Genomic DNA, 14,395 nt, shown 5'->3' on the forward strand with positions numbered 1-14,395 from the left:
CTCGTGGTTCCAGACTGCAGCGCCTAGAACCGCACGGCCACTTCGGCCGGCGGTACATTGGAAATTTAAGACACAGTTTCTGAACTTCAATATCAACAAAAAGGAAGAGACAATATGGTAGCTACTCAATATCCATGTCTTAGTCAAACTGTGTTGCAAAAAACTAGTTGACATTACTCTGAAGAGAACTGTCAGTAGTTTCGGTGTGTTGTATTACATCTCTATACAGGTTTTTATCTCCTTTACTTTATGAACATAACAAAAAATATAGATAAGCTTTTTAAAAACACACATTCTAAATTAGGTAAATATTACAAAATAAATTTAGTTAAATCCTGTTATTCCAAAGCAGCAATGGTGACACTTTCAATTTACTGACTTTGAAAGCAACAGGTTTCTATACAAAAATTAGTGAATGTTGGAAGCACAGGTCCTGATGTCCACAACAGGGTTTAAATCTAATCTTGGGAAGTTCATTCTGGCATCAGTCTGAATTTAGAGTGTGTTAATAAATTTTCAGCACACGCCAGAATCGGTTGATCAAATTAGAGCAAATGTCCTGAAAGGAGTACAAACTGCAAGTAGGTGACTGTTCCAACGTAACCCATTTAACTGAAGTTTTTCACACACACTTAGTAGTCTTCAAAGTAAGATCCTTGAGCACCCAGAAGCTACTCGCTTGTTCAATCTCATCTTCCACTGAAGAAGTATTACAGGATTTATCAAGGTACTGTTCATCTTTAATTGTTCCAAAATTTGCTTCACTGGAAAGTTCCTGATAATCAGTGACACGTGAGAGAGTTCATTATTGTTGTGAGGAGTCCATGTGTTGGCAGTATCTCACTTGGTACGCGCAGTTTTTCTTCAATCTTTCGAAGATTTCCATGCAAACAACAGCCACAACCATCCACATAGTTGGTATGATGTCAATTTATAACATATTTATAATGTACAACAAAAACAATTCACACTGTATTGAATCATTAAATCTCGTCTTATCAAGACACAAGATTTACTTTTTTCAGAACTTTCACTTCACATCTGTATCACACCACAAAATTCCCTAATTTTAGTAAGTATTCTTTAACAGTTACGTTACTGTTCACATATTTTGATCAATTTGACTTTAAACACTTGCATTATTATTCGTCCAAAACACGTCCGGCAAAACAGTTTTCAGAACTAGTTCACTTATGTCACACAGCTTGATGTCACCGTAACACCACCACTTTACCTTCACACTTTCTGATGTTTGAAATACTGATGGCTGTTCTAGGCAATCTTCTTCCTCAATGTAGTCTCTCCTCTCAGTGTTGCCTGACCATTTGTGAATTTTGATAAAGTATTCTTCGCACAGGCTGTAGCATATCGACCATCCAACTACAAATCTGTGTGTTGCTTCCAAGTATGTGAGTGCAATAAGATGTTTGAAATCCTGTTGAAAATAAGACTGAAATAAGAGGCCGCCAAAGAATTTACAACATTTACACATATAGTAAAAAAAATGATCTATAACACTGGAACTGGTAACCACACTTTCAAAATAGAGATTACAATGCAGTTTCAGATTCAAGTGTAAAAGAAGCAATAAAAAAGTGAAGGGAAATTTCTATACAACAGGAGAACATTTACAGTGTGGGCAACTATAATCGACTTACTGGCAGCACAGTACTACTTTTGTAGCTGAAATTAACAAAAGAATTTTATCTGCCTGAAGTCTGAACCTCAAGCAGTAACAACCACAACAACAAAAGTAGATTAGCGAGTTCCCAGACGAAATTTGGAAGACATTAAATCAGCTTAGTGGAAACAAGGAAGAAACATACCTTAAGATTTTGGAGTGATCAGTGCAAAAAGGTGGGTAAGGTGTGTGTGAAATCTACCACTTAGGAAAAATGAACTTTATAGCTGCTGACTATGGATATTGAGGATAATGGACAGGGACAGGAAAATTTGGCATAAACGATATGCGAAAAATAACTAAATTTGTCTTTTACGATATCCTACGAAATTTGGCATTTTTCCCCAATCTCGTGTAAAAATGTGTTAACTGTGGAAGGCAGTTTAATATTAGTAACGAAGTCGCTGAACGTTGAAATTGGCTTCTGAGGTTTCTGAATTCTGAGAATTACATACGATCTTAAACAGCAGCTGATTTCCCCTCTTAAGAACTATAACTTTAGACGTCACGTCTAACTTCGTTCCAGTATCAGTTTTAGCCGCCGACGTAATTCTAACCGACGCCTTCGCAGAATCTTAATGCGATGCATCAACTAGATTTTTTCACAGTGCGCAACGATAAATAATGAAGACGCCAAATATGGTACTTCAGCTTCGCAAACACGTTTAAATGGCTCTGAGCACTATGGGACTTAACATCTATGGTCATCAGTCCCCTAGAACTTAGAACTACTTAGACCTAACTAACCTAAGGACAGCACACAACACCCAGCCATCACGAGGCAGAGAAAATCCCTGACCCCGCCGGGAATCGAACCCGGGCGTGGGAAGCGAGAACGCTACCACACGACCACGAGATGCGGGCTTCGCAAACACGTGAATCACCATTCTGTACAGTACCTTTCACAATAATCGAAGTACCGGCTACTCAACAGACCGTACTGTCATCACAAACTTCATTCACAAAATATTACAAATAATATGTAATAAATATTTAAGTAAGTATTTTCAGTATTCTGTTTTACCTCCAGAAATACATTAGTAAGACGTCACGATTCCTGTGCCGTGACTGACATAGTAGCAAAGCGAGTACGCGGTTGGTTGACATGTTTTTGCAAAGTAAAGTGCCGTATTTAGTTATTTTCGTATTCATAGCTGCGCTTTACAAAAATAAGCAGTTTAACTGAAGCGCGAAATTAAATGTATCTCCAAACCGCGCCATTTATGGTACGATTTGTTGCGCAAAAACATCGGTAAAGCTGACGACGCCGGTTAAAAAAATGACCTGCGGTGCTAGTTAAAAAGGGAAGAATGCTTTATTGGTATGGGAAAATGAATTTTTTGTACTTGAAGTAGTAGGCTTCTGAGAAATACGAAGGCAGGAATACTTCCGAAGGAGGTGCAGTGAGTATTGAAACGCATTGGGTTGAGCATTCAAATTAGGCTAACAATTCTCATTGCTAAACATCCATGAATTTAGTCAGTGTTCAGAGATTTAGGATGTTTCATCTATGGGATGATGAGATGTATCCATGATGACGTGGCAGACTAGTATCATTCGTAGCCAGAATGGCAGGTCTCAGACATGTAAAATATCCTGAAGGGACACGAAATATGTTCGTAATTTAGTGGAGAAGCAACTTCGGATATTCTCAAATACCTGGCGTTGTGCTAAAGGCAGTTCCCCTTCCGTATTATAATTTAGGCTCCCGGAGGCGGTTTTCAATGTACAGTGAAATATCGATGGATCGGTGGCATGCTTTCTCTGAAGAGAATTCTATCTTTGGAAAAACTTTCAATGGTATATGGTTGCAATTTTACTTTCTCTTTAACTGATTACATTTAACAAAATCTAAATGATTGTTTTAAACAATGATGGTTAAAAAATTATCTGCGATGTCAAGTATAACGTAACAGAGGTATATTTTGATTTTCCGTCTATCACTGAAAATCAGTGCAATAAGACAAATATTGGAACATAAGGTACTTGTGCCCTGAAATCGGCAATAAAATGTCAAAAATGGACAGAGAAGACGCGAAAATTCATCCTCGTGCTCACACACCTAGTCCTGGATGATGCGAGCTGTGTGAACAGGCGCCCCATCTTGCACCACCACCTGGGAACAATTCTTGGGAGTAGTAAGATCTTACAGAGTAACCATAGGGCCCATAGAGTGGCACTACATGGCGGCCCAAATCACCGCCTAACTCCCGCCGTGTTTCACTCTTGAGACAAACTCAGCCTGAAATTGTGAACAGAGGGAAACAAGACCCGACCTAATTACTTTTTCCATTGCATCATTGTCCAGGTTTTAGGACTTCGGCACTACGTTTCCCAATTATGAGTGGTTTTGGAACTCCATCTCGCTCTGCAATTTCCTCCTTATGGAACTAAATTCGTGTTTTGGTGCTGACAGGGTTAGCCAGCGTGACATTCAATTCTGCAGTGACTTTTGCAGCTGCCATTCTCGTATTTTTCATCACAATCATCTTCAATGACCGTCACGATCACTCCAACACACTTTCGTACGTAATGTGACTTAGCGGATGATTATTTCCCGCTTTCCTGCTGCGGTATGCATCTTCGATACGACGCCTCTTGAAGCCTCTCAAACATTTCGTGTATCTTATAGAAGCACCCACAATACGAGCACCAACAAGCTGCCCACGATCAATTTCACAGAGCTCCGACAGTGTACTCACAACTACACAGAACACACTATCATCCCGACGATGACGGACACTTGCAAAGTACTGAGGACGGCCTTCGTGGTCAAATGCAATAGCGCAACCAGCAGGCTTGGCTAGCACCCGCAGTTATGTTCGGGCTTTCATTTCTCGCGGCGTTTCTATATTTTTCTCCAGCCCCTGTGCATCAATGTAGTCCCGGACCAACAGTTCTGTAACCTTCAAAAGGAAAAGGTGCTGTCTGCAAATACCTGTTTATAATTAATCTGTGTTTCTTGGATAAAAGATACAGTACATCCAACAGCAAAAATGACAGTGTTGTAGGTGGTCTGTAATTCACAAGTCGCAGAAAACGGCAGCAGATAAAACGACAGCAGATTTCACGAAACCGTTTCAGATACGGTTTACATTCACTAAATTATGAGAGTCTACCTCGTTAACATTGATTTGCACTCCAAACAAGTGCAAAAAATTAGTGAAACCTGAAACAACGTTCTCTAGAGTCTTTTGCATTCCGACCTAAGTGTCACCGGGCCAGTGTATGTGTGTATGCAGTGACGGTGTATGAAATTAATACCCAAGACAACTATTGCCACATGAGTGTCTGATCCGTGGTAAAAATTGCTCTTTTGAAGAGCGCGCCGCAGCGCGTAGTCTGAAGCAGTCGCCCACCGTTTCTGGAGGTGGCGCCGCTGTGGCAATCGCAGCTTTGGTGTCTCCCTCTGGTGGGAAAGGTGAAAGGTTGCCTGTTCACGTGCATTTAAGGAGCGCTATGAGCTCGCCAGGGACAGTCTTGGTCAGTCTCTCGTCCCCAGCTTGCTAGTCTGTCTCTCGTCCGCATTTGTTAGGCAGTTAGTGTGTCTGTCGTTCGGAGTGCTAGTATGTCTGACGTTCGGATCAAACCTTTAAAGCCGGCAAAATGAGTGTCTTTCCACTCCGTCAGTAAGAGAATTCAGCGAGTTGTCGCCCGGTCGGGGATTAGTTCCTGCATCTGAGTCTGCGCGTTAGGCCGCCAGTCCGCTCGAGTTTGCTCAGGCAATGGTCACTAGCGGTTGGATCCACCGGTTGGTCGGTCGCGCACTGCGACACAAGATGACTTGTCCGTCTTGAGCGTCGGCGCATGTGAGGTCACCACGTGAGTCCAGTGGGCCGCGGCGTATAGCGAGGGGTAGTGACTTCACGGTAGACACGAAAGCAACAGGAGTCAACCCACGACATCAGTCTGGCCGGTGCGAGCTGCGACGCCGTGAGACGGGAGATCGGCGCGCCTTCCTGCGTCCGTTGAAGCGGCTGGCAGCGGACGGTTCGGGAGAGCGATTTGGGGGTGCTGCGCCAGGTCTTCTCGAGAAATCGCAGTTTATTGGACGTTAAGTGATTGGTGATCTTTTCTTTCATTTACTCTTGCTAAATTCTACTAGTTTTCTTGTTGAGGTCACCAGCCGCATTCTTCTCCGTTTGCCCACCCGCGGGAAGGTGGTTATTTATAAATTGGGTGGTCCGTTTTTTAACTTGTGGAGTATGGGCGGGTTAGAGCAACCTGCGGTTCGGGTTGTTCGGTAATCTCCCTATCGATCTACCGTACATTAGTAGCTGCCTCTGTCATGTCTGTCGGATTTCGTGTGTTAACGAATTTTTTGCTTAGAGTGTAACGGCCTAATGCCTGACATATGTTTCGATCTTCCCTATCATCTTGAGAGGCGGTATCTGTGTACTGCACAGCATGTAAACTTGTTTGGTGTAGAATTTTATATAAGATTTCATTTCATGGGCTTTTATTTAAATGATCATTTTAGTATATAAAGTTGCCACCCTTTCACCGTAAGACCTTTCTTAGAAGTTAAAATCAAGTTGCACCTTCGGTGGCAAGGTTAATATTTTAATTGTTAGTGCTTTAATTGTTAGTGCTTTAATTGTTAGTGCTTTAATTGTTAGTGCTTTAATTGTTAGTGCTTTAATTGTTAGTGCTTTAATTGTTAGTGCTTTAATTGTTAGTGCTTTAATTGTTAGTGCTTTAATTGTTAGTGCTTTAATTGTTAGTGCTTTAATTGTTAGTGCTTTAATTGTTAGTGCTTTAATTGTTAGTGCTTTAATTGTTAGTGCTTTAATTGTTAGTGCTTTAATTGTTAGTGCTTTAATTGTTAGTGCTTTAATTGTTAGTGCTTTAATTGTTAGTGCTTTAATTGTTAGTGCTTTAATTGTTAGTGCTTTAATTGTTAGTGCTTTAATTGTTAGTGCTTTAATTGTTAGTGCTTTAATTGTTAGTGCTTTAATTGTTAGTGCTTTAATTGTTAGTGCTTTAATTGTTAGTGCTTTAATTGTTAGTGCTTTAATTGTTAGTGCTTTAATTGTTAGTGCTTTAATTGTTAGTGCTTTAATTGTTAGTGCTTTAATTGTTAGTGCTTTAATTGTTAGTGCTTTAATTGTTAGTGCTTTAATTGTTAGTGCTTTAATTGTTAGTGCTTTAATTGTTAGTGTTTTGTACCATTTCCATCCCTCCTACGGGGGTGCATAGTTTGTGTGCTTGTGTAAATTGTTAAAACTTTTAGTTTAAAGTAATCTGGTGTTTTGCAGATTTGCACCAGTGTAGTCTTTCAGAGGCTGTTGTGAGCGGTTGTAACTACGGCCGTGTCAAAAGGGAGCGGGAAGGTTCTCTGCCCGAAAGCTCATACAGTCAAAACTTGTTTCTTTCTGCCTCTGAATTAATTGCAACTTTGATATTTAGAGAGTGCTTTCTGATAATTTAAATCTTTCTTTTAAAAAATCCTTTTAGGCACTATTAAAGTGAATAAAATTCCCATTTGTTAAAAGGAATTTGGTTATGATTTCATCAGTTACTCCCTGGTAACTACTTCCATGCTTACATAGTGTGATTAAATGTGTTAATGTTTTTGATGAATCGCTAGTAAATAAAATAAATTCTGAAGTATATTCTTTGAAAATAAATCACGGTTCAGTGTCTTAAACGACTTCCTACTGATCAGTTTTCCCCTCTGCTGATTATGCAGATTCAAGATTTACAAAACTACTTTCCAGGCACATTGTATCCAAAAACCCATTACCAAAACCTAATATCCATTCTGGGCTTCAAAGTACCCTGTACATGTATCAAGATCACAGATTACGATTTTAAGTAAGCAATATTTGTTGTCTTAATGTGTGTGGTTTTATGCGGAGCACACAGCAGGCACCATTTCACGACATGGCCTCTGCTTTCTAGGTATAAAGTTATGCTCGGTCCCTGGCGTGGAGTGGGGTAACAGGAACTCTCCATCAACTGGTGGCTAACGTTTTCAGCACCTGACTTAGAACCACTACGCACAAGTCTAGCACCACTGTGTGCGTTCGTTTTCTCAGCTATGCTGCCAGGCACAGCCGCAGACTTGTTGACAACTGGAGCGAAACATTATCAAAGCTGAAATTTTAAAGGGAAGAAACTTAGGCCCGAGACAGCTAACTACCATATCGGCATGCAACAGCTCTTCATTTCAAAAGCCTCAATCTATCAATTATTACACGGCTAAAATACTTGCAGAAAGAATTTGTTCTGTCAAGATAAATACACAACAGTAAGGGTACAGTGTTTTCAAAATGGTTAATAACTACTCAGCGCATGACATTCCACAGGCAATTATCTACAGCACAGGCGTCGAGTCGCTTGAGGCTTTGAAACCACAGAAGTGCACCAACAGACCTGCAGAGGGACACACACACACACACACACACACACACACACACACACACACAGAGAGAGAGAGAGAGAGAGAGAGAGAGAGAGAGAGAGAGAGAGAGAGAGAGAGAGAGAGAGGCAGGCGGGCGGGGAGGGGAGGGGAGAGAGAGACCAGCACACGCTTTATTGCCCCCGTATGGCAACGTTCGGTGGATAGCCACACTGGGCTGAGTATGCGAAATTAGCCTCAATAGTTGGTCCGACGAACTCGCACATTATTTCCTGTCAATAGGCAGGGAAATGTGGCCCTCCCCAACCAACAGTATAGCAGTAGAGGAACTCCACTGAAAATGGGATTGAGATGCTCAAGCTGTGATGTTATTCCCTTCTCATAATTTCCAGTAACACGTGTGATCTTTGTCACCAACAGATACCGCTCGACCAGCGCCCCATGCTAGATTATTGATCTTTAACAAACCTGTACAATGTTTTCATAAATATGGGGGGAGGGGGTGTTCGCAACAGTTCCTTGACATTACTGTTTTAGTATCATGTGGCTGATCACGAGCCCCACCACTTTTTTCTCTCCCTCAATATTTCTGTGACACCTAAAGAGGATATATTACACCTTCTTTAATCCTCATCTGATTGACTTTAAATCAGCTTCTGTGTATTATCCTCTGGATTACGCTGTAACAGTACTATGTCAAAAATGAGATTTTGCCACGACTCATCACGAACGAACACGTTGATCCTCGCATGATCATAGCTGTGCTAAGTTCTTTATCAAACTATACGACGGTTTGCAGAGTTGCTAACCATTTGAGCAAGCGATTTTACATCTGTGTAAACTTTTAGTCCAAAAGTCGATCGCATTGAATCAATGATCAATATCACAGCTCTTGAAAGGAACTGCGTTTTGCGAATCAGGGAAAGTTCCACTACTGGAATGCAGATGATGAACGGGTATTCATTGGACAAATATATTATACTAGAACTGACACGTGATTACATTGTCACGCAATTTGGGTGCATAGATCCTGAGAAACCAGTACCCAGAACAACCAACTCTAGCAGTAATAACGGTCTTGATACGCCTGGGCATTAAGTCAAACAGAGCTTGGATGGCGTGTACACGTACAGCTGCCCATGCAGCTTCAACACGATACCACAGTTCATCAAGAGTAGTGACTGGGGTATTGTGACGAGCCAGTTGCTCGGCCACCATTGACCAGGCGTCTTCAGTTGGTGAGAGATCTGGAGAATGTGCTGGCGAGGGCAGCAGTAGTATATTTTCTGCATCCAGAAAGGCCCGTACAGGACCTGCAACATGCGGTCGTGCATTATCCTGCTGAAATGTAGGGTTTCGCAGGGATCGAATGAAGGGTGGAGCCACGGGTCGTAACACATCTGAAATGTAAAGTCCACTGTTCAAAGTGCCGTCAATAAGAACAAGAGATGACCGAGACGTGTAACCAATGGCACCCCATACCATCACGCCGGGTGATACGCCAGTATGGCGATGACGAATCCACGCTTCCAATGTGCGTTCATCGCGATGTCGCCAAACTTGGATGCGACCATCAAGATGCTGTAAACAGAACATGGATTCATCCGAAAAAATGAAGTTTTGCCATTCGTGCACCCACGTTCGTCGTTGAGTACACCATTGCAGGCGCTCCTGTCTGTGATGCAGCGTCAAGGGTAACCGCAGCTATGTTCTCCGAGCAGATAGTTCTTGCTGTTGGTAACGTTGTCGAACAGTTCGTGCAGATGGTTGTTGTCTTGCAAACGTCCCCATCTGTTGACTCAGGGATCGAGACGTAGCTGCACGATCCGTTACATCCATGCGGATAAGATGCCTGTCATCTCGACTGCTAGTGATACGGGGCCGCTGGGATCCAGCGCGGCGTTCCCAATTAAACTCCTGAACCCACCGATTCCATATTGTGCTAACAGTCATTGGATCTCGACCAACGCGAGCAGCAGTGTCGCGATACGATAAACCGCAATCGCGATAGGCTGCAATCCGACCTTTATCAAAGTCGGAAACGTGATGGTACGGATTTCTCCTCCTTGCTTGAGGCATCACAACGTTTCACCAGGCAACGCCGGTCAACTACTGTTTGTGTATGAGAAATCGGTTGGAAACTGTCCTCATATCAGCACGTTGTAGGTGTCGCCACCGGCGCCAACCTTCTGTGAATGCTCTGAAAAGCTAATCATTTGCATATCACAGCATCTCCTTCCTGTCGGTTAAATATCGCGTCTGTAGCACGTCATCTTCGTGGTGTAGCAATTTTAATGTCCAGTAGTGTAATAAATGACAACGACACGGCCAACATTGAGCCCGTTCGCTGCACTTAACGTGCTGCCTTTCATTTTCGGATCTTTTAGTTTATCTCTAGTCCGTACTCTAGTGTGCTCAACATGAACGGAGACACTCTGTGTCCGCCACTCCGGTAACTGACGCTGCTATTAAACACACGAGACAACTGCTATTAAAGATACACGACAAACTGCTGTCACGCTGTTTATCACACATCGCGTCTTTAATTCTATCTTAGACCAACGCAAGCTCTGTGACTGGTCATTGGTCGCACTGCACGTACACCGGGCGTTCAAAGCACTGCAAATAAAGGTCACTTTTGTAAGAGATATTTTGTTATCCAAGAACAAAGGATACACTGGGGAGCGCTAAAACACGAAGTCTTCAGTGATTTTGAAAAACACTGATTAACGCAAACAAAATTAGTTCTTGGTTCAAATCTCACTAAACAGCCGCTTTTTGTGTCCCGTGACTCGTGACTATATCGTCTGGTTAGCAACGCAGTGAAAATGTTTTGAGTCGCCTCGCATTCAGCTGTGAAACATGGACGTGAAATGCGGTTAAAAAGCAACGAACAGAAAATTATGTTTAATATTTTCAAGAAGTTTTTAGAAAAAAGTCCCTCCCTAAGGACACGGTAAATTGTAGAAATAACAAGAATTTAGCGAAATTTCCGAGGAGAGTTAAAAACACGGGTGAACTGCAGAAGATGAGACCTGTAACTCCGCAGCTCCTCGCCTAGTGCGTATCCCAGCGTACGGTGGGAAGGACAACGCAGCAGCAAGTCATTTGCGCCATTAACAGTTGGTACTCGACAGGCTGTGATTTACGTTCAGCGCTAAGAAGAATCCAATTACGTAACATCCATTGCGAAAGATTACGTAGCGCAGTGTTTACTATCGTGAAAAAGTAACCACGGACAGAGCGCAATGTTAGTCTACCACAATATTATTGTATCTGGGAGTGAGTTTCACGAGGACAGGCTGGAACATTTGATACTGTAAGCACAATTGTCTTGAAATCTTTCGCGGGGCGATGAGTTTTTCTTACTCACGATTGTACTTGTTTACTGTAACGCCACCGCATGTTTCCGGTAACGGGCAACGCGAGGTCAAGTGCAATAATATCGTGGTCAGGTAATAGAAGGGTAGGCCACGTGTTTGGTTCACATTTCTTTCAAAATTTATGCACCTTTAGTAGGCCTTAAAACTACATAATCTGTAAGAAATATGGGGCACTATTCTAGCAATTCCGAGAAAATCGCAAGAGAAGTCTCACGCGTCTATTATGTAACTGATGTATGGGTGCGTAGGTGCCGGACGTTAAGAGTTCATGGTGGTCAAGTAGTTAGCGTTCGAGCTTCGTAAAGTGATCGCGTATGGGGGTGATGGTTCGACTTCCGCTCGAACTTTCATTTTTATAGCATAAGTGTAAATTCTGTGATATTCAAAAAATTTGCACCTACTCTATTCGTTCTTGCAACGTCTCACCGCTACGCAGGTTAACTGCCAAATGGAACCTGCCTCTGTGTCTGGAGCTCGAAGCGCCGAGGTGCAAAGTAGTTCCGGGTACCTCACCAGAGTGCGTGTATAAGGGATTTCGCAAATCACGACGGGCATACATTTTCAGGAAAACTCTGTTTCTTCATTTACTTGTCGGTAGTTTTATCCATGTTTGTTCTAATAAATAAATTTTATTAAAATTATTAAGTAGTTAAATAACATGAAATTCACTAAAACTTCATGCAAATACACATGGTTTTTTCGAATCATATCAACTCTCAAATGTCTTAAATAATATGACCAGCGACGAAAAATATAGATCAAAAATTTAGTCCGACCGGGAATCTAACCATTTCTTCCTACATAATTATCTTACATCCGGTAACTACGTAGAGAAACATCAATTACGTAATAGATGTGTTTAAGTTCTCTTGCGATTTTCTCCGAATTGTTACTGAAGTGCACCTTGTTACTTGCACATTGTTGTTTTAATGGCCTACTAAAGGTGTAAAAATTTTGAAGTAAATCTGATCACAATGTGGTGGCATCCCCCACGTTGGACTGGACAGAATACACTGTAACAACAGCCACACTGTCGACTCGTAAACCGTAGTGTTTCCTCCGACTGGCGGATCTCATCGTGGTGTATCCACACAGATGGCTCAATGGGTTAGCGTTATTATACTCTTCTTCCATCTCAGAGGGAGAAGAAATTATAAATCAGGTCTTTGCTCTTTCACTTCATACCAATCTGTTTCCATCTGCTGTTACCAGTAGATTGCAACCGCCATTCAACTCTAAATTGGCCTAGAATGTCTTCTGCAGGGTCCCCTAAATATCTTCTTCAGTTTTCATTCGATGGTGTGACTGCGCTCAAGAGGTAGTAGGCAGTAGGCGATGGCTACTCCTAAGGGAGGCACAATTATCACACACATTCAAAGTGACGAATATCTTTGATTATCCTCTCTTCTAATACCACCTTCTGCTACTGTAAAGGGCAGTTAGCTGTGTAAAGCCCCTCCTTTAGCTACGGTTTTGAGGGCGGCATTTTCTCCTCCGTAAGTTTTACTGCTTAGTTGGTACACTCTTATTCTGGATTGTTACACTTATTCAGTAAGTGCTATAATTTCCTTGAGCCTGTTTCCACTTTCCATTAATAACGCGTAATTTTTTAAGTTGTTCTGTTTTGCTTTCAGCTGTTTGTGTTTTAAATTTATTTTCGCACTATTGCTCAGTATAGGTCCTACATTATTTTCAAGTACCATTCGCTGTTCGTTTAGTCGTAAGTTCTTGAGCGATCTACTTCGAATTTTTATCGAATACTCAAATGACATCCGGACACACACACACACACACACACACACACACACACACACACACACACACACACACACACACACAGAGAGAGAGAAGAATATGGACATAGAAAGGCGGAAGAAAGGAGTTTGACAGAGAGGGGGAAGGGGGGGGGAGGATGAGGAGGTGGTAAATACAATTCCCGCACGTATTACAAACACGTGCTTTCTCTTTTCTTCTCCATTTATGCAGACAGCCACAGCAACGTTTGGAGGGAAGGGCTAGTGACGATAAAAACCATACCACTGGTACGGTGGTCCAAAACAGGAGTAAAATCACATAATACTGAAACACCATCACACTTTGTATGCAGCAATATGTTGTGCAGAACTGTAAAAGTAAACTAGAAATTAACAGTTGCAGGCGACATGGCGTCATTTAGGAAATTCACGACAACTACGGACCTAGTTAATAGAAATGCCATTCATAATAGTATGTAAGCGGAAGTGACTAACGTTTTCACGACCAAGCTGCTGAACCGATTGTGAAGAAATACTACCGTAAAAAGACAAAAAAATAAGGTATCAAACACTAAGCGAGTGAAGTACGGAATCGTCGATTTTTTACATCATTGAACATAAGCCATGTTAAATTATTAAATTTGATGTATATGTATGTTGTATAATGTATAGTTACCTCAACAGCATGATGCACACTCCTGCCCACACCCTTCCACATGCACCGCTTGACAGCGATGGGGAAGGTGGAGGGGGTGGGGGAGGCACACATCACGAGCTATACTTATTAACCGAACATGCAGACACGTGGGAACAGCTAACGTTACAGAATGTATGATAGCTCACTTACAGTCACTCATCGTTAACAGTGCTACTGACATGTGGGTGCAGCTGAGGCTAACAGCTAGGACGTAATACTTTTACAGAATTAAATACTCAAAGTCATCGTTGAGTAAGCTTAACTCTGAGGGGCAGAGGTTTTTTTTTTTCAAGGAAAACATGATTTGTCAATTATAAAACTTCTCAACAAACAAATTTTAAATACAGTTCTACAATATTTTGCTTTTTTTTAATTACAGTCAAATTGTGAGTATTCTGTTCACTACTACCTATAATACTAGTTATTTGTTTGCTGACAAATTGCGAGGTAAAAACGAAAGAATTCTAAAAAATTATTTACACAACCATTTCTCAAGTATACTATCATTGAGAATGA

At 41.7% G+C, this 14,395-nt stretch overlaps 1 long non-coding RNA gene across 1 annotated transcript in view; it reads right to left on the reverse strand.

Annotated features, from left to right (window-relative positions):
• Window positions 1–224: 224 nt before the first annotated feature.
• The window catches only part of LOC124798433, a 95,739-nt gene continuing 81,568 nt past the window's right edge, over window positions 225–14,395 (reverse strand). Inside the window, exon 2 of the long non-coding RNA XR_007016941.1 lies at window positions 225–1,435. This is a non-coding gene — a long non-coding RNA (uncharacterized LOC124798433). The remainder of the gene's footprint in view (window positions 1,436–14,395) is intronic.

Source organism: Schistocerca piceifrons, chromosome 5 (genome assembly GCF_021461385.2).
Source record: "Schistocerca piceifrons isolate TAMUIC-IGC-003096 chromosome 5, iqSchPice1.1, whole genome shotgun sequence".
Classification (NCBI taxonomy): domain Eukaryota; kingdom Metazoa; phylum Arthropoda; class Insecta; order Orthoptera; family Acrididae; genus Schistocerca; species Schistocerca piceifrons.